Source organism: Bos grunniens, chromosome X (genome assembly GCF_055505025.1).
Source record: "Bos grunniens cultivar Pamir isolate PY7600 chromosome X, Bosgru_T2T1.0, whole genome shotgun sequence".
Classification (NCBI taxonomy): domain Eukaryota; kingdom Metazoa; phylum Chordata; class Mammalia; order Artiodactyla; family Bovidae; genus Bos; species Bos grunniens.
In genome coordinates, this window is record NC_141194.1 from 132,548,756 (window position 1) to 132,567,904 (window position 19,149).

A 19,149-nucleotide genomic window follows, 5' to 3' on the forward strand; every position below is an offset into this window, starting at 1 on the left:
TCCAGGGATGCGAAACTTGTGTGGCTGTGGAAATTTCTTTCTACTCTGCCATTTTGCATCAGCGACTTGAGAATTGCAGGATCTGATAGCCATTTTGACATCCGAGGAGGTTCCTGGAACCACTCACCTGCAGATACCAAGGGATGACTATACGCCACTACCCAAAGCCTCAACTGTGGGGGAACAAACTTGGAGGGCATTTTCAGCACCTACTTCTCAACCATCTGAGACATCTTACTCTTGTCCAGTTACAATGTCATCTGCAAAAGTTGAGAATAACACAAAAGCACTTGAATGGACCAAAGGTAATCAATTCCAGCAGTGAAGTAGGCAAAAGTAAAATATTTTAATCAATCACGTACATTTTCATATCACCAGATCATTTTAGTTTTCCACCCACTGCCAAGACATTTTTTTCCCTATTATTCAAATAGTACTCACTTTTATTTCTTACTGTAAGGACATTATTTTACTCCATTTAAAGAAAATTCCTCACCTCATCATAGCTTTAAACTGGACCTAGGCTCTAGGAACAAGATTTTATACAACTTCTAGATGTCACAGATATCCAAAAAACCTAAATATCAGGAAATTAATCAATCCTTTTCCAAATGCAAACCACCTTAAATGTCACCCTAAGTAACTAGGGTCATCCTTTAAGCACCTCTCGTTTCTACTAGATCAAAAAAAATAAGAGCTGGCTTTCCTCAATTTGGTCTTCAGCAGGACCATGTGAATATTGCAGGTGTTTTTCACACTCCAAAGCTGAGTCAATGTAACCTGAGACTTGGATCCCTTTTGTGATGCTTTTGGGTCCTCCCTGCAATAAACTGTGACAGCGGCTCTCAGGCTCCTCATTTCAGTATACAGCATTCAAGATACGGAATTTTCACTTCAAGGATTCCTCCTCACCAAGCTTTAGCCTTTCTTAAAAAAAAAGTCTCCTGGACCTCTTACACAAATATTTGGAAAGGCCATGTCAGCCTACTTTTTTTTCCCTATTCTCTCACACCAGACTATGGGCTTAACTCATTTTATAGACATTACTCATCCAAAGGTATACACATACATACATACATTTAGCTCACAGAATTTCAAACTCTCAATATTGGCTCAATCTGCTATCCATCTATAGAGTTTTCAAGGCTAGGAAGATTTTCTACCTCTTTCAATAGCTCCTCCCAATAGTGCCTAGCATGATACAAGGCATGCAACATGCACTTGATAATTAAATACTTGCTAAACTATGGGTAAAAATGGAAATCCCCACTACCCACTACCCCATACAGAAACCAAGAACAACCCCATGTAAAAAGCATTGGGCCTATGAATTCTTTTACTTCCTGTGCTTCTCTCATAAACTTTCTCTTCTTTCTTCTCCTTACTTCCATGATAAAGAAATCACAGAAATAAAATAAAATTGGACTGGAGCAAAATAATAAAGTCAACTTCCAATTATCTGAGGGTGGCTTAGCCACAGCTAATTTTTAAAGCCAGCCAACTTATGGACTGCCTTCTGCCACTTATAGTATGTGTGTGCTCAGGGAACAACTCATTTTAATATTTGCCTAAGCAGAATATAAACAGGAACGTAAATCTGCTGGGGAGGGGGATAGGCAGAGAATAATAATGCATTTCCAAAGTCAAACAGAAATCATTAATTTGTTCACTGATCTACTGTTTTAAATTGGCCTGATATCACACTCTCCCTATATCGGCATAGTTGATTGTTGGCATCAAAATCCACTTTGGCTGCAGAGAGGGACTATAGTTTACAGCCCATCATTTTCCCTACCCAGAACTTTGGTTTGGGGATACCTGAGCTATTTGAGACGCTAATCTCTCCCATTCAATGCTGATGAACATCCTTGTCATAGAGCCATCCCAAACCCGGGCTCTATCCATCAGCTCTTGTAGAAATTCCAGATGTCAGAGACAGCTGGAAAGCCCAACGAGTCATAATTAAACACGGAAGCCCTTTTCAGAAAGCAATGGATTTTTAAAATGTCACCCTGGTAAACTACTTTTGGGTCATTTTTAAACCATGGCCCAAAATGTGCCCTGAAGTTTCGACTGGATATACACCCTTCAGTTCCTGCCCTGAAACACTGAGCCATGTTACAGCACAGCTGTTAAAGAAGCTGCCACTTCCACCTCAAAGGTGGATGCAACAATGCAGTAATGAGCCAAGCTATTTCTTCCTACCACATTGTAAATGCTAAATATGTACTAATACAACAGGAATATGGAGAAAGAACACAGAGCATCAAGATATAAGAGGAGCACTCAGGAGCTATTGACAGTTTTCTTTCTGCCACCACATTTACCATGGCATAATAAAAAAGATAATGTGATAGGACACAATTGAATAAGAAAAACTAGTTATACTATAATATGAGATTATACTACTAGATTATACCATAATACTAAATGCCATTATTGGACACTTGCTATGGACCAGGCACTAGAGACACATCATCTTGTGTAATCCTCACAGCCCTGTGAGACTGGGACCATCATCTCCATTTTATAGATGAGAAAACTGAGGCTCAAGAAAGTTCCACACAACTAGGAAAGAGAAGCATGAGGACTCTAACATAAGGCTGTATGTCTCCCAAGGCCTCCAGGTAATTCTGATGAAGGCTAACGTCTGAGAACCACCGAACCACACTAACCTCTGTGTCGTACCACCAAGTCCTGCTGAGTAAAGCTTCGTCACGGTAAGATACCTAATCACCTCTCAGGTCAGGTACAGGGTGCATCTGCTCATGCGGGGTTCAGGGTCACATGTAGAGCACTTCTCTAGAGAACTTGGAAAAATGAAAACCTGCTTGTTCTCCTTGTCCCTGGACACCAGCATTATAACAAAACTTAACTGTACCCTTAAATGGCACTAACACTAAGATTTCTAGGCATACCTTAGCAATGAGGTAACCAATTTTTGTTTCTTAGCAGACAGTCAAAGAAGCCTGAAACACAAAGCTTTGCCTGCCCCTCAGTACTCTCGATTCTTCACGGATACTTAGCCTAAGGTCTTCTTAAAATCCAAATGAAGATGTATCCTGTGACACATACTCTCACGAATAAGCTGAAAATCACCCTATTTTACAAACAATAAATCATCTCTCTTCAAATTCATCACAATTCATTGACCAGGGAGAATATGACCTTGACATGGAGCCTGCAGCCACTTTTTAAACAATGATCCACTTTTTAACATTTTATGGGGAAAGGGTGGCTTCTGCTTTAAAAAAAAAAAAAAAAAAGAGGGAACCAGAACAGCATATTTGAATTATGGGGATAGAAACAAAGTTAAATTTTACTCTTGACCAGAATTCAACTTCAGTTCACCAAAGAAAGTTTTCATCATAAAAGAGTGCTTTTAAGTTATGAACAGTAGGAAAGCGTATGATTTAGAAAGAGAACAGGTTCTACGTTATTTTAAGGATGATCATTCAAAAACTGGCGTTAATAAAGCCTAGTTTGTATGTGACATTACATAAAATACTGTATAGCATCCTACTGCAAGGGCACCCCACTCCAGTACTCTTGCCTGGAAAATCCCATGGACGGAGGAGCCTGGTGGGCTGCAGTCCATGGGCTCGACAAGAGTCAGACACACTGAGCGACTTCCCTTTCACTTTTCACTTTCATGCATTGGAGAAGGAAATGGCAACCCACTCCAGTGTTCTTGCCTGGAGAATCCCAGGGACGGGGGAGCCTGGTGGGCTGCCGTCTCTGGGGTCGCACAGAGTCGGACATGACTGAAGCAACTTAGCAGCAGCAGCAGCAGCAGCAGCATCCTACTGGCCAAAAGGTAGATTACTTCTTATTACCTCCCTCTTTGGCCAGTCAGACGCTAAACCTTCTGGCAAGCAGAGACTCACATCCAACTGGAATGTCAGCATTAAGAAATTTCCTCTCTGGGACTTCCCTGGTGGTCCAGTGGCTAAGACTCTGCCCTGCCAATGCAGAGGGCCCAGGTTCAATGCCTGGTAAGGTAACTAGATGTTGCAACTAAGAGTTCATATTCTGCAACTAAAAACCCCACATGCCACAGTTAAAACCCCAGCTAAAATCTGGCACAGCCAAATAAATAAATAAATATTTTAAAAAGAAATTTCTTTTCCTTTTGAAAACTGAAAGGTGTAGGGTCTTCCTTCCGCCCTTAATGTAGTCATCAGTGGCTTCTCCCTTTCACTGTCTATTTTACCCTGACAATTTCCACTTTCCTCAGCACTCTTTCCATTCCACTCTAGTGTTCACTTTCCCACCAAACTCAACCATGAACTTCTCTCTCTATCCTGGAATGCTGGTTGATGCTGGAAAACAGCTCTCTATCGTCTGAGGCCGTTCTAGCCCATCTCAAACTTAGCTCAGCCTAGAAGCAATGAACCGCTCCAGCTGTCCAACCCCAGATTAACGCCTCTTCTCCCTGCTCCCACCCCACCTTCCCATTCTGGCCCAAGGCTCTCAGGCCACTGCGCTTTATCCTGTTTCATTCTGGAATTTCCATCATTCACCTCCCTATATCTAGTATTCCTCCCACTTGCAGACTGGAAAAACTGGTGTATTCCCTCTTTCTCCTTCTTTCAAGGCCATTCTACTAACAATGGTGAATTCCTACCCCCATTCTGTATACTTACCTTAGTTGAGATTTTATAATCAACGCTCAGACTTGTAAGCCCTGGATCCCAGCTAACCTCTGCTTCCTGGGCCCTCCCAGGGCAGTGGCCATCAAAGCAAGTTTTTATGTTTCTCACACCAACTCCAGATGACATTTGAATAAACTCTGGCTCATTATCCCACTCTCTTTCTCTATTCTGCATTTTTCAGTCTGTATAGTATCTCTAAACTTCCTATTTCCTTATGTGTAAATATATTTGTTTCTTCCCATATATCAGTTTTTCTCCCTAGCCCTACTTTTACCCAAGATCATCCTTCTCTCATGGGGTCACAAAGACTCAGACATGACTTAGCAACTGAATGACAACAATATCCTTCTCTCTTGCCCAAACCTTACTTATTCTAGCATGAAAGTTAAGAGTCTTAAAGGGTCTTCAAACTTTACTTTGGAAACATTATCCTGGAGATTTTAAGGTTCCACTTTTTCCTAGTTGGCCCTAAAATGGGACCAGTGATAACCACCTCTCTTCCCTCTTCACTGCCTATCCAACCCACTTCTGACTTCTCTTTTTGCCTTCCTTCTTTCTAATATTCAAATCCTTTCCTCCTATAATTCTGTTCCTCTAAAAGAATATGCTCTCTAAAACCCATAATCCAGACTCATCATGTTGAGAACCTTCCCTCCCCACCCCCATGTAGTGAACTATAGCACGAATAAGGCAAAGAGATGTCTGGAGGAACCCCTTTTGCTTCCCAAGAAAGTTTACACTCCTGAGAAAGAAAGGGATCCTCCTTCCCTCCCTATCCTCTCCTGGTAAATCAACACAGCCAGATCTACAAGTGCCCTTGGTACAGCCACCATTTCCTGTGGAACTGCCTTCCACTCTGCCCAATCCAGACTCCAACTGCGGGGCTTGACAGGGACTCAGCTTTCCTCTGCCCTAGCCCAACAATCTGCCATCTCCTCCTTGTGACCTAAAGAACGAGCCCTCCTTAACCCAGACATCAAAGTCCACCCCACTTCCTCCATCAGCGACTTCTCAGGGCCAGAACATAAAGAAACCTACCTACCTTTGCTGCAAACCTAGCGATAGGGTCAGCCCTCTTATTAATGACGCCAATGTGAGTAAGGCTCTGTGCCCCATGGCCTGTGCCTCTTGTCCCTTACATCCACCCCCAGGGCAGCTGCCTCACTTGCCGTGTCAAAAGATAAGTCTGCCTAGCAATGTCCACACAGCTTAGTCAAGATGGCCATGTCCCTCCTCAACTCCATCAGCCTTCAGATTGTCTTAACTTCCATAACCAAGCCTCCTGCTTCTCCTAGCTCCCCCAGTCTCTCCTACTAACTTTGCTGCTCCATCAATATTTAACAGGTTCCTCACTCTACATTTTGCTTCTATTTGGAGTCCCTGGATGATTTATAGGATTAGGTTACCCCCATTTAATCCCCAGTGGAATCCTCCAAATTTCTTTCCTACATAACTGTCCTCTTCAGTACTACATGGTGACATCACCATCCAATTTAAGTACCCCTAAACTCTGCTCCATTGTGCTACCTACCGTCTCTCACAAAATAAAGCTTCCCCTCTCCCAACATTCAAGGACAGGACAGGTAAACAGAAAATTAAGTGGCCTTTAAAGTCCCTTCCAATGCTGTAATTTTATCATCAACCTAATCCACTCCCAACCCCAAACGCATCCTGCATTCATTTCCCCTGAAATACGTTTCAGCGGAGTGACTTTGATAGCCTTCTAAGCTGAAAGACCCACGGGCTAACCAGGGTAGCACAAACCTACCAATGCACCCAAGAAGTGTCACCAAACATTTTTGCAATTGTACTCCACCTCTGTGCCCAATCGCCTGGAGAGTATTCATTCGGCTGTCACAGAAGTTACCAGGCTCCCTTCCCACGCTAGCATAAAGAGCCCCTAAACTGGGCTAGACTCCTGGGCTAGCCTCGTCCTCACCAAGATACGCTTGTCCTTACTGTCTACTCCAGGAGACACCAAGAATGAGTAAGTATCACCGCATCAACAGCTTCATTCAAGCAACGTCTAAAATTTTCAAAACAATAAAACAAAAACAGTGCTTCCACCGCGGGTGGGGTGGGAGGGTGGAACAGAAGCCCCCACCCCCCACACCGGCCTCCGGGGTTTGCAGTCTGCTTGCCTTGTGCCTTCCCCTTGACCACGTCTTTCCCTACAACGATCTCCCCCACCTCCATAACTCGAAATCCCCAGCTGAGGTGCGGCCGGCTCCTCCCAGCCTTGCCCCGTACGTCCCTCTGGCCCAGCCTTCCTCTCGGCGGGACCCCGGCGAGCAGGGCCCCCTCCATCGTCCAGTTCACCTCCCGGTCCCTTCCCGGGCCCCTGGGCACCCCCGCAGGGCTCTGTCCCGAAGCAGAACCTCGACGAGCCAAGCCCACGAGGCCCGTCGCGGGACCCACCCCCCGCTTCCTTCTCCCAGCACCTCGTCCTCCATGCACCCGGCCCCCGGGGCTCTCCGTCGTCCTCGTCCGGGCTCGTACCGCCCCCCGTCGGGGGCTCCACCCCCCGCCTGCCCCCGCCCCCAGGCCGGCCCCCTCCCCACCGCGCGCCGCCGGCGCCCTCTGCCCCGGCACGGGACTCCCTTTGGCCTCCGTTCCCCGCCCAGAAGCGGCGGCGGCGGCGGCTACGGCGGCGGCGGCCCCAGCAGGAGCAGCAGCGGCGGCGGCAGCGGCGGCGGCGGCAGCAGCGCCGCCCCGGCCCCGCCCCGCCGCCCGCCGGAGCCCCACGCCCCGCCCGCCCGCCCCGCCGCGGGACTGCTCCCCCCGAAGCCCACCACTAAGCCCCCCCGCACTCCCCAGCCGCGATCTGTTCGAATCCAGCTCAGCCGGGCCTGCTGTCCGTTCCTTACGCCCCTCAGGACCCGGGGTGGGGGAGCCCTGGGGTTCGTGGCCATACCTCTCCCTCCTTCCCCAAGGGCTGAGGGATTGCCCCTGATCCCGAAACCCGGCCCAGTAACCGGAGCCTCCCTCCTTGCAGCCCTCGGCTTTGCTCTCAGACCCCTCGCCTTCAGGCCTGGCGCGAAGCGGGTGGAGAGCTTGCACGCCGGGATCTCCCCCCTGGCTTGCCAGGGCTAGTATGAATTACCCCCATCTCATCCTCCTTCAATTTAAGCCCCTTCCACGCCGCGCCCGGCCCGGCGGCCCCCGCCCCTAGAGCGAGGGCAGCGGAGCCAGGGCGCTCCGAAGTCATCCCCCGCCTTTTTTCCAGGGACTCGGATAATTGCCCCTGCCCCCATCACAGCACTCCCACTCCCGAACCCAGGCCCCGCCGCCACCTAGGGGTACCCCTTACCCTACGGTTCCTGCACCCCGACACCAGGGAGAAAGCAGCCCTTCAGAGCACCCGTCGCACCTCCCCTCTGAGGTTGGAGGGTATTTTCTCCTGCTCTCTTCAGGACTTCATCACGGACAGCCCCCCCCCCCTCAAAAAAAAAAAAAAAAACAAGCCCTTTCTCGCCCTGCCCTGCTGGCCAGCCTCCCTTCGGATCGTCGGATCCTCGGAGCAGGGGGTTGGGGCCAGGTAGTTAACAAGACCGATGCCTCCACCTCCCTTTCCGAGGAGTGGGGTAATTCCAATGGTTTCCCCCCCCAGGATCAACCCGACCCCCGTTTCCATGGAGACCCCCGCCCAGCCAGGAAGAAGACTCTCGGATCGTGGTGAACAAGTCTCACCTGGCTAAGGGAAGAAGGGGTGAGGAGGGGGTAGGGTAGGGCACGGATGGGGTACGAAGGTGGGAAGTGGAGGGGAGCTGTCCCAAAGGGAGGGGCGAGGGCAGATTGAGCTCCAGGGAGCGCTACGTCCGGGGACACGAAGAGGACGGCGCCCCCGGGGGACATGCAGAGCGGCCGCGGGGCGAAGAAGGGACAGGGTTGGGGAAAAGCTTTAGGTAGAAAGGAGCGGGTGGGGGATATGAGAAAGCTGGGGAGTCAAAAGGGGTGGAAGGGTTGGGGGAGAGAAAAAAAAGACGCACCTGTTCCCGACTCGGCTCCGCGGGGAGGCTCAGGCCGCCACCCGGACTCCCTCTAACCCCTTCAGAGCCACCACCCGCCTAATACTGCCCCGATCTGATGCCCCCTCCGCCCCTTATTGCCACCGACCTCCTTCTCCTCTCTCTCGGCGGCGGCGGCGGCGGTCGGACTCTAGGAACTGAGAGGAAGAAGGGAGGGCTCAGCAAAGCGGAGGAGAGACAGAGCCACACACTGGCAGCAGCCGCGGCGAGCGAAAGAGTGAGGGGGAGAGCGGTGTGTGTGTGTGTCTGTGTGTGCGAGCGAAGCCTGGTGGAGTGGGTGCCGGTCGCAGGGCTCGACGGGAAGTGGAGTCCGGTCGGGTTCGCGGGTGGCGCCGGCCCCCGCTCTGCGGGACTACAACTCCCAGAATGCTGCCTGCTCGGGGGGAGGAATAGGGAGGAGGAGGCGAAGGGAGGGAGCAAGCAAGAGAGGGAGGGACGAAAGCAGGGAGCAAGCGGCGGCGAAGGGGGCAGAGCCAAGCAGCCCCGGTGACACTGGGAGGGGAGGGGAGGAGGAGGGGATCGCTGCGAGGACCGAGCGGATTCCGGAGAGGGAGGCAGCGGTGGCTGCAGCAAGCCGGGCAAAAAGCTAGACTCCCAGGAGAGGCGAAGGTGCTCAATTCGAGGGGCTGCAGGAGCCCCACGCCCCCCCACCGTACGCTCCACCAAGGGGGAGGTTGAGGAAGGGAAAAGATCAGTGCACCACGGTCAGGGGTTTCTCTCTTTCTTCCAACGCTCTCCACCTTATGCCCCGACCTGACTTTCTCAGGCCACCGGTGCTGGATCCAATGTGCAAATCCGGAGACCCCCGATCTCCCTTGCCCAGCAGCACGGAACAGACGCATTCAGTCCCCTTCTCCCAGGGGCCTGAGGGAGGCTCCCCTTGCTGGCAGGGCGTGACTCCCCCCTTCTTCCCGCCCCCCCTCGTCGCCACCCCTCATCTCCCTCCCCGGAACCCCTCCCTTGAAGCCGGGGCTCGCGTCTCCCTCCCCGCCAAGAAAGGGAGTCCCTCGGGGGCGACTACCCAGCCCCCTCCCTTATACTGGGCCCTTACCCACCAGTATCCCCTTCTTTAGTGTTGCCCCCCCTCACCTAAGTAATAGTGGGGGCGACCTGAGTTGGACTGGTGGCTACTTTTCCTCCGAGACCAGCCGTCCTTGGCCACGCCGACCCTGTGTAAAGACAGAGAAGCACATTAATACTGCCGTTCCTCCCCTCGAGTTCGGATGCCCGTGGAAATGGCTCACAAGGAAAGAGGGGTTGGTAGTGGAAGTGAGCTGGGGGTGAATCCCAATCCTCAAACCTCATCCCACGCGTGGAAATCCAGAGATTCGTCCTCTTCCTTAAAAACCATCAAATCGCTTGGGGAGGGGGGGCGTTAGTTGGGGTAAATTAGCTAAACCCCAATGTCCATGCGACTCGAAGCGACGCTACATGTAGGAATAAAGATAGGAACTAGGCTGCCGCCGCGAGAGGAAAAGTATACCCACCCCCCGCCGTCGTCCACCCCCAAACACACACCCCTAGAAGAGTCAGATGGCCGAGTAAGGCGGGGGAGGCGGTGGGAGTGCTGGAGAGTAAAAAGGTTGTGGCGGGGAGGGTCCGCGGCCCCCTGAGAGCAGAATCCAGATGCCAAAGAGGTTGGGGGGGGGGTGTGCGGCATAATTGCAGACACTGTCTCTCCGAGCTTTTCCCGGAATCGCCGCCGAACACCGTCTAACACTCGTAGTTGCTTACCAGTCAATCCCCTAGCCCCATTTGTGCGCGTGAGGCGGCCGGAGCCCGGGAAGCCCGGGCACAAACTCCGCGGAAGCTGGCCTTCGCCGCCGCCGCGCTACCACGGGCCTCCCTCCCTTTGCTGGCGGCCCCGCCGATCTACCTTCGCCCCCGGCCGAGGCCAGACCCCGCTTCCAACTCCACGCCCCTACTCCACCCCCAGCCCCCCCTCCCCTCGCCCTCTCCCCGCGAGTCGGGCCCAGCCCCTAGCACCGCCCCGCCCTACCGCTCGGTCCCGAGCCCAGCAAGTGCCCCGAACTCGCCCCCCGCCCCCACGCCCAGGCCAGTCCGGCCGGGCCTGGTTTCCCCCTCCCGCCGCGCCCCGCCCCCGAATCCACGTCCTACTTCGCCACCCAACTCGGCCCGGTCCGGGTTCGGCCCGCGCCCAGGCCACTGGAGTCCCCGGTTCGGTCCGGTGTACGGCCACCCACCCCGCCCTTGCCTGGGTGCTGGCCTGGCCCGCTGCCTGCGCCCGCCGAGCCGACTCAGGCGCGCGGTCCGGGTCCTGGTCCCGGTGCCGGCCTCGGTCCCGGCGGCGTTGCCGCGTCTCGCCACGAGGGCTGGGTCCACGCAAGATCCGAACCCGCGCGGGGTGGGGGCGGCGGAAAGCAAGTTTCTTTATCTCCCCTCCGCCCCCGCCGCAGGGCCGCGCCGTCCCCCCCCTCCCACGGCGCCCCCTTCACCTGGGCAGAGCCCCTCGCCGGCTGTCGCAACTTTGCTCTTCTCCACGCTGCCGGGGAAGCGGGCGAAGCGCGAGGAGGAGGGAGGTGGCGGGGGGTGCTGGATCAGGCCGCTGGGCTCCGGGAGGACACGTGGGGGAGGAGGGGAAGGAGGAGGAGGAAGGGGGGGCGGGCCTGCAGTTCTCGGGGCTCCCCCTGCCAGCCCCGGGGAAGCCGGAACCTCGCCAGGCAGCCGCAGACCCCGCACTGGCCACGGGGGAAGAACGGAGCCACCTTCCCCGGCCAGCCCTTGGCTCCAGGAAGGAGGGGGGGCGAGCAACGCCGCTCGGGGTCGGAGAGCAAGCGTTTTCGCTCGAGCTTTCTGTGTGACTCTCTCTCTCGGTTTAGCCTCTGTGTAAGCGGGTGGTGGTTAGGGTCTTGCGTGCGCGGGGTGGGGGGCGCCCTCGCCGGACGCCCCGCCCCTCCCCCGGTCCCCCACTTCCCTAACCCGGGCGACCTCGGTGCGTGGCTCCGACGCTTGGGCACCGAGGCCGCCCGCGGGTGCAGCCCCAGCCCCGGCGCCGAAGTGGGACAGGTGCTGGGGAAGGGAAAATGCCGGGGCTCGCTGCCTCGCTTCGCGTCTCCGGGGCGTCCCACCCTTCGTGGCAACCGCCCCGGCTGCAAACCTCCCTAGGCAGACCTCAAAGGGCAGCCCCCGGCCTGGGCGTGGAGACATTGGGGTGGGGGGCGGGAGTGAGAGGCCCGAGGGAGGAAGGAGGAGGGGGCGAAAGGTCTGTAAAGGGGGAAGCCTGCACGACTCGGGCCAAAAACCTGGCTCGAAGAGGATTCAGCTTCTGCCCGCTTTCTCTGGGCTCCTCAGACACCAAACTGAACCCCTTGACCCTTACCCTTTACCCTAACGACTCCTTTCCTAGCTAAAGGAATAAATCCTCCGACGTGTTTACATCCCAGGCTATCCCTGGGACTGAAGGGCTGAGAAGCCTGCGGTCCGCACTGGAACTCTGATGACTTTAGATTAACTCTGAGGAGGAGAGCAGCTTGCGATGGATCTCAAGCTGCTGGCCTTCTTGCTTTCAGTCTTTGGGTGTTTCTTAGCAGTTCCAGCCCTGAGTCCCTGGTGGGGACTTCAAAGGCATGGCCTCAACCTAGAGGGTATTAGGGGAGGTGCCCAGCAGTTCCTGGAGGGTTCAGGGCATTATTGTCAATGGAATGTGAAATGAATAGCAGGAATTTGAAAAAAATCTTTATGTGCAGATATATTGATATTATTTATTACATATTTATCTATACTAAGGAAGCCAGAGGGTGATTTGGACTAAAAGGAAGCCCAGCAGGATTAATGTCTTCCTCCTCCTTCTCCCCGCCCCCCCCCAACCCCTGCCTTTGTCCTAGGCCCAGAGGTTCCATCCCTAAGCTATGGGGTGTCTTCTCTCCTTTGGAAGGACTTTAGAGATGGGCGTTGAGACTTGCCTGGTATGTCTGCCTCACCTGGTTTGAAGGATGCCCGTGAGTACTGTGAAGGAGGGCAAGCCATGAAGGCTGCAGTGGTTTTGCTTTTGAGGCCTGGCCTTCTGCGACCCCTCTTGCTTGTCCTCACCAACCTCAAAATCTATTGCCAGCAGTGAGGACAGACTGCTTGCCATTTTACTTTGCTTGGGGACCCTCTTCACTAGCTGTTTTACTTGACCACTCCCATCCTGCCATGCACCCCATGCACATACATTAAAAAGTGCTTGGCCTTAGTTGCACCAAGGGAAAGTGAAGATTTGGAAATGATTTGTTTAAGCTAATCAATATATGAACTCAGAATGCATTCTTAAAGGGGGGAAATTGCCTCTATCAGGCCTGATAACGCAGACCCCACCAATTCTGCTTTGATTCACATTGGCCGTCTTCAGTGATTTTAATTAACCTGGTAATTACTGCATCTCCACGTGTCTTAAGGCCTTAGGGCTACTTTGCTCCTTGGTTTGAGGCTGAGATGGATTTTGGACATCTCCATTCCCTCTCGTTTGTGTCTCACCATTTGGCTGCATCATTTATCTGGCGAAATGAAGGTTGGGGCAAGATGGTTATTTCCTGGCTGAAGCTCTAGCTTTTCTGAGCCCTTTCCTGTTGGGGGCCACACTTCCTGCCCTACAGGAGATGATGGGAAACCAAGGAGCAGGGTAGGGAGAGCTGTGGGAAACCTTGTAAAGAATGTAGATTTAAATGATTGTTTTATTTGAGGCTAGAACCACGATATCATCATCATAATACCTTACCTTTGTACAACATCAGAGTGTTTACAAAGCCCTTTCGGTTGTGTTATTTCATTTGTTTCTCACTACAGCTCTTAATTTTGTAATTGAGGAAACTGAGGCCAGGAGCGGCTATGAGCGGCTAGCTGAAGGTCACATGGCTAGTGAGTTCCTGAACCAGGATTCAACCTCAGTAATCCTGTTTCCACATACGGAGCTCCTTTTAATATGGTATGGGGCCTCCATTTCATGTCAAAAATATTCCCTTTCAGGCAGATTTGTTTTTCTAGTTGTTTCTCCCATCAATAACAGCTGGACTCAGAGAGGCAGCTTGTTGTAATGGAAAGAGGATTGTTTGGAGAGTTCTAAGAATCCCATCCCAGTTCTGTCTTGTCGATAGCTAGCAGTGGGACCTCAGGCAAGCCCTTGCATTTAAGCAGTGCCAGCCTTGTGCCAGGTAATGTGTTTTGGGTCTTCCCCATGCTCTAAAATATAGAAATCAATGCACCTATCATACCTCCCTCACAGGCACACACCTGAGCATCAAATGAAATAATGGATGGGAAAGAATTTTGTACACTGTCAACTACTAGGCTCATACAAGAGTTTTTATTATTAGCGTTGGCACCACCAGCCCCCTTAGATGTGGCACAGAGATTTAGGGGTGACACTGGCCTGAGCCCTGTCTTTGTGAACTGACCAGACAAAACAGGGCATTGGGAGGTGGTGTCCCAGGGTAATTTAGGCCCCAAACCAAACCTCTGGCTAAATTCATAGGATAATTGCTTCAATTCTCTGCTTTGTTCTGCAATCACAGGCCTTGTCTCTCTGGTAAAACAGCCCAGTCCTATGACAACAACAACAATAAAATCCCAGTGGTTTAGATCTTTAGACTGTCAGAATGAAGCAGATTTGCAGCTTCTGGTCATCCCTTCAGTCCCTGCAGTTGAAGGTGAAGTCAGGTGAAGGTGAAGTCAGGTTTGGAATCCAGGGTCTCAAGCCTGTCAAAGGACTTATGCTAAGTCACCTTACTTGAAAGCAGACCAGAGGAGATCAGGGTTCAGAAAGAGACTTGCAAATATGGGGAAAGAATGGGGCTGGTACTAGATTGACTGTGAGTTACACACACTATGTGCTCTCCAGTGTTTCACTTTATCTCCTGGGTAGGGCCACAGAGGGCAATTCATTGCCAGTATTCGTATAAATTTCAAATGCACCTTATTGCCGCAGGTTGCTGCTGGAGATGCGTTCCAGCAGCTCACTGCAGCTGAGGAAGGCCTGGTCTCTGGCCTCTCAGAGCCCCGGGTCTAGATGGGGAGACAGTGTGTCTGGTTAAACTTAACTCTGTAAACAACTAACAACCTTTCTGGATTTTATAGCTGGAGGGGGGGAAATGAGGAAGGGGGCTAAAATCACCCCAGAGCCCTCTCCAGGTCAAGCCTCCTCCCTTCCTGAAGACTCCTAGGCACTTAACAAGGTTCTTAATCAAACAGTGTTAGAGGTGGAAGGAACTCTAAGAAATCAACTGACCTCCTGAAAAACTGGCTGTGACAGCAGGCTGCCAACAAAATCAAGTCCATGAGTCCTCACCTAACTTTCAGGGCCCTCCCCGATTTGATTCCAGCCTTCTTTCCTTCTGTGTCCCTCACAGGGCTTCTGTTCTCATCAAACTGGCCCTCTTGGCATTCCTTGGACAAGATGAGCGCTTCCTTCACTGTTCCCTCAGCTTTATCTATGCCCTTCTCAGCTTGTTGAAATGGCACTCAACCATTACTCAAGCCTGCTCTTTCCTGCCACCTCTTATCCCCCACTCCCTGACCCCACAGTACTGAATTGGTCCCTTTACTTAGCACTTCTATGCTCTGCCTATCTATCTTTCCAACCAGATTTTCCCTTCCTTGGATGAAGGAACCCAGTATTTCTCATCTGTGTATCACAGCCTGCGTCCTCCCTTACCAATGTTGTCCACCCTTGCATGGAGTTGGCCCTCAACAAGTGTTTGTTAAGTGAATGAATGAATGGATGATCTAATCCAACCTCTTTATTTTATAGTGGACAAACTGAGGCCCACAGTTAGTTTTCTTTCTAGCCAGTTATTAAAGACTCAGTTTTAGCAGAATTCTCCAGTGGTCCACTGGTTAGAGTCACAAACTTCCACTACAGGGGGCATGGGTCCGATCCCTGGTCTAAGAACTAAGATCCCTCATGCCATTCAGCCAAAGAAAGGAAAAAAAAAAAGACTCAGTTTTAAATCTTGGTCCTTTTTAGTCTTTCTCTTCCCATTTAGTGGTTTCATACAGTCTCTGAAGTTAGACAGATGTGGTTTGAATCCTGGCTCTGCCACTTCCTAGCGATATTACTTTGGACACTCCACTTCTTTCTGAGCCTCAGTTTCCTCATGTATAAAATGGGACCTAATAAATATCTCCTGAAAATGTTTCGAGGGTCAAATGAATTCTTGTATGTTAAGTACCTCGTAAAGTGCCTTACCTCCAGTAGACATCCCGTAATAGTTTTCTGGTTTTTGTGTTTAACGTGAGGAGTTTTTAAAGAGTTCAGAACTTGGGAGCACCTGCTGAATTCAAGCCTGGAAATAAAAGCCACAACCTGAACGCAGAGAAAAAGAGAGGTGTATTTTTGAAGAGGAGAATGGAATAAAATTTAGCTAGACTTTTCAGTCAGTCTGAAGAAGCTCAGGAACAGTTCTCAGCCCAGTGGCCCACATTCAGTGGGAACTCCCCAAATTCCAGTTCCTGGAGCGGTGCATTCCTCTGGTTGTAGTGGTGATTCTGTGTTGGCTTGGGGATGCTGACCCAAGATTGACGTGCCCTACTGAAGCTACACATGCTATTCTCACCCCTATCTGTGTGCCTACAGGACACCCTTCACCTGCCCAAATCCTTCAAACCCCATTTCCATGAAGCTTTTGCTGAATACTTTTGCCTCTGAACTCTTGACCCCATAGGTAAGCCCTGCTTAGCAGTTAGTTCTTTTCTGTGTTCTGTTCTACCTCTCCATCTGAGGGCAGGCACCTTGTCATAGGCATAGAAGGTGCATCCCTCACAATACCCAGCAGCATTCAAGGAGGCAGCACTCCAGGAATACTTTGGGATTGTTTGACTGTAGGTGTTCAGTGGGGGCATGGGACCCTTCAAGTCTCACCCACACTCTATCATTTCCCACCCCCCCTCAACCTACCCCCCTGTACACCACACTTCTCAAATCATCCACCCCCAGGATACCCCAACCTTTTCAGTAGCCATCTTCTCTCTTAGAATTTGCAAATATCTGGAGGGCAAGGGCCGTGTGTTACTATGTCCTCTGCACAGCCCAGCATAGCACTTCCGACATTAACAAACTAGAGTAAGCACATGGTTTTGTTACTATAGATAACTTGGTAAAGATACCATGCTTATTTCGGGACTGTGTGTTTATATGTATTCTTGTGTGTCTGTTCTTGCTCATTAAACTTCAAGGGGCTCCAGAGGAAGAATTGTCCATTTTGGGAAGGCAGTCGCAAAATAAAAACGACAAGTTGAGACCTGGGATTTAGATTTTTTTTTTTTTTTAAAGCTAGGAAGCCAGTGTTTTCTCTTCAGTACATACTCAGTTTAAATGCTCATACGGGGACTTATCCAGTGGTCCTGGTGGTCCAGTGGCTAAGACTCCATGCTCCCAATGCAGCAGGCTCAGGTTCGATCCCTGGTCAGGGAACTAGATCCCATGTGCCACAACTATGAGTTCACACACTGCATCTAAAAGGCTGACATAAAGAACAGCCTTTTGGACATAGGAGGAGAAGGAAAGGGTAGGATGATTTGAGAGAATAGCATTGAAACATGTACATAATACCATATTTAAAATAAATAGCCAGTGGGAGTTTACTGTATAACTAGAGGAACCCAGAGCGGGTGCGCCACGACAACCTGGAGTGGGGAGGGAGGTAGGAGGGGTTTCAGGAGGGAGGGGTCACATGTATGCCTATGGCCCATTCATGTTGATGTATGGCAGAAGCCATCACAATATTGTAATTATCCTCCAATTAAAATAAATAAATTTTAAAAAGAAATGCCAAATACAATTCCTAAATATGCCTCTAAAAAAAATAAATAAATAAAAGATCACAGGTGCCACAACTAAAAAAAAAATCCCACATGTCACAACTAAGACCCAGTGCCACCAAATAAATAAATATATATATTTTAAAATAGCAACACCAAAATTTCTCAAATTTAATATACACAAGTCTTGTGGGCTGTGCTGCCAAAATTCAGATTCCAAGGCACCCACCCACCTGGGCTCTAATTGAATAGGTCTGAGGTGGAGCCTTATACTCTGAATTTCCAATAGTTGCTACCGGGAAGTTGGAACCAGAGGATTCCTAGATGACCCCTTGAAAGACATTGAGCACTCTTTCCATTGTCATTTTCACCCAGTCAGTCAGTTCAGTCCCTCAGTCCTGTCCAACTCTGCATTTTCACCCAGGGGCCCCCAAAATTTTCACTGCCAAAGGTTTTATGAGTTTTCCCCTCACAGGCCCCATTTTAAACACATGTAAATTAGTGTGTGCTATACATTGTTGCAAGGATCTTACAAATAATAACTTAGTATAACTTCTTTTTTTAATTTTTTTTTAGTTTGCTTTTTTATTTTTTTAATATAAATTTATTTATTTTAATTGGAGACTAATTACTTTACAATATTGTATTGGTTTTGCCATACATCAACATGAATCCTCCACGGGTGTACACGTGTTCCCCTCAGTATAATTTCTTGAGGTAAATATTATCATTTTCTCCTTTTACAGATGAAAAAATTGAAGCACATAAAGGTTCAGTGACTTGCTCAAAGTTGCCCAGTTAGTAACTTTTTTTTTGACCACCCCCCATGCCATGTGATACCTTAGTTCCTTGACCAGGGATCAAACCCATGACCTCTGCATTGGAAGGCAGAATCTTAACCACTGGACCACTGGTGAAGTTCTAGTAAGTTTTTTAAATGGAGATCAAATTTACGTAACATAAACTAACAACTTTATTTTATTTTACTTTTTGGCCACACTGTATGGCATGCGGGATCTTAATTCCCCGAACGGGGATTGAACCCACTCCCTCTGCAGTGGATGCCCAGAGTCTTAACCACTGGACCACCTGGGAAGTCCCTAAAGTAACTAATGTGTGCAATGCAGTGCGGAGGGGGGAATAAATTAGTAATTAGGGATTAATATATACACACTACTACATGTAAAATAGGTAAACAGCAAGGACCTACTGTATAGCACAGGAAACTACTTAATATCTTGTTAAAATCGATAATGGAAAAGAATCTTTAAAAGAATATGTATATATGTGTGTACATAACCAATATACTTGGTGTACACTTGAAACTATCAAAATACTGTAAATTACCTATAGTTCAGTAAAAAAAAGAATAAATGAATGTTCTATAAAAACATTCCATATTAAAAAATTAGAAATCTAGAAAATATTTGTCGATGTTGGCATTAACAATAAATTCAACACTGAAAAATAATAAAGTATGCAATTGCCTGGTATTTAGTACAGTCACAGTATTGTGCAACTACCTCCTGTGCCTAGTTCCAAAACATTTTCATCACCCCAAAATGAAACTCCATACCTGTTAAACAATTGCTCCCCTTTTGACCTCCCCCTAGACTCTGGCTACTTCCTATCTGCTTTCTGTTTTGACAGATATACCTATTCAGAATATTTCATCTAAGTGAAACCATATAATATGTGGCTTTTTGTTTCTG

The 19,149-nt window shown here is 49.9% G+C and overlaps 1 protein-coding gene across 7 annotated transcripts in view; it reads right to left on the reverse strand.

The window, feature by feature from the left end:
- The window catches only part of BCORL1 (BCL6 corepressor like 1), a 61,212-nt gene extending 49,105 nt beyond the window's left edge, over positions 1-12,107 (reverse strand). For 2 of the 7 annotated variants that reach the window (XR_015158708.1, XM_086387185.1), the window contains exons 1-2: positions 11,140-11,305; positions 9,773-9,852 (exon numbers count right to left, since the gene is read on the reverse strand). The gene's annotated coding sequence lies outside the window, so the exon portion shown is untranslated. Of the gene's footprint in view, positions 1-7,096; positions 7,222-8,644; positions 8,686-8,771; positions 8,911-9,772; positions 9,853-10,417; positions 10,586-11,139; positions 11,306-12,023 lie in introns of those variants that run through there. The other 5 variants (XM_086387188.1, XM_086387186.1, XM_086387187.1 and 2 more) reach the window with 5 other exon arrangements.
- Positions 12,108-19,149: the final 7,042 nt, after the last annotated feature.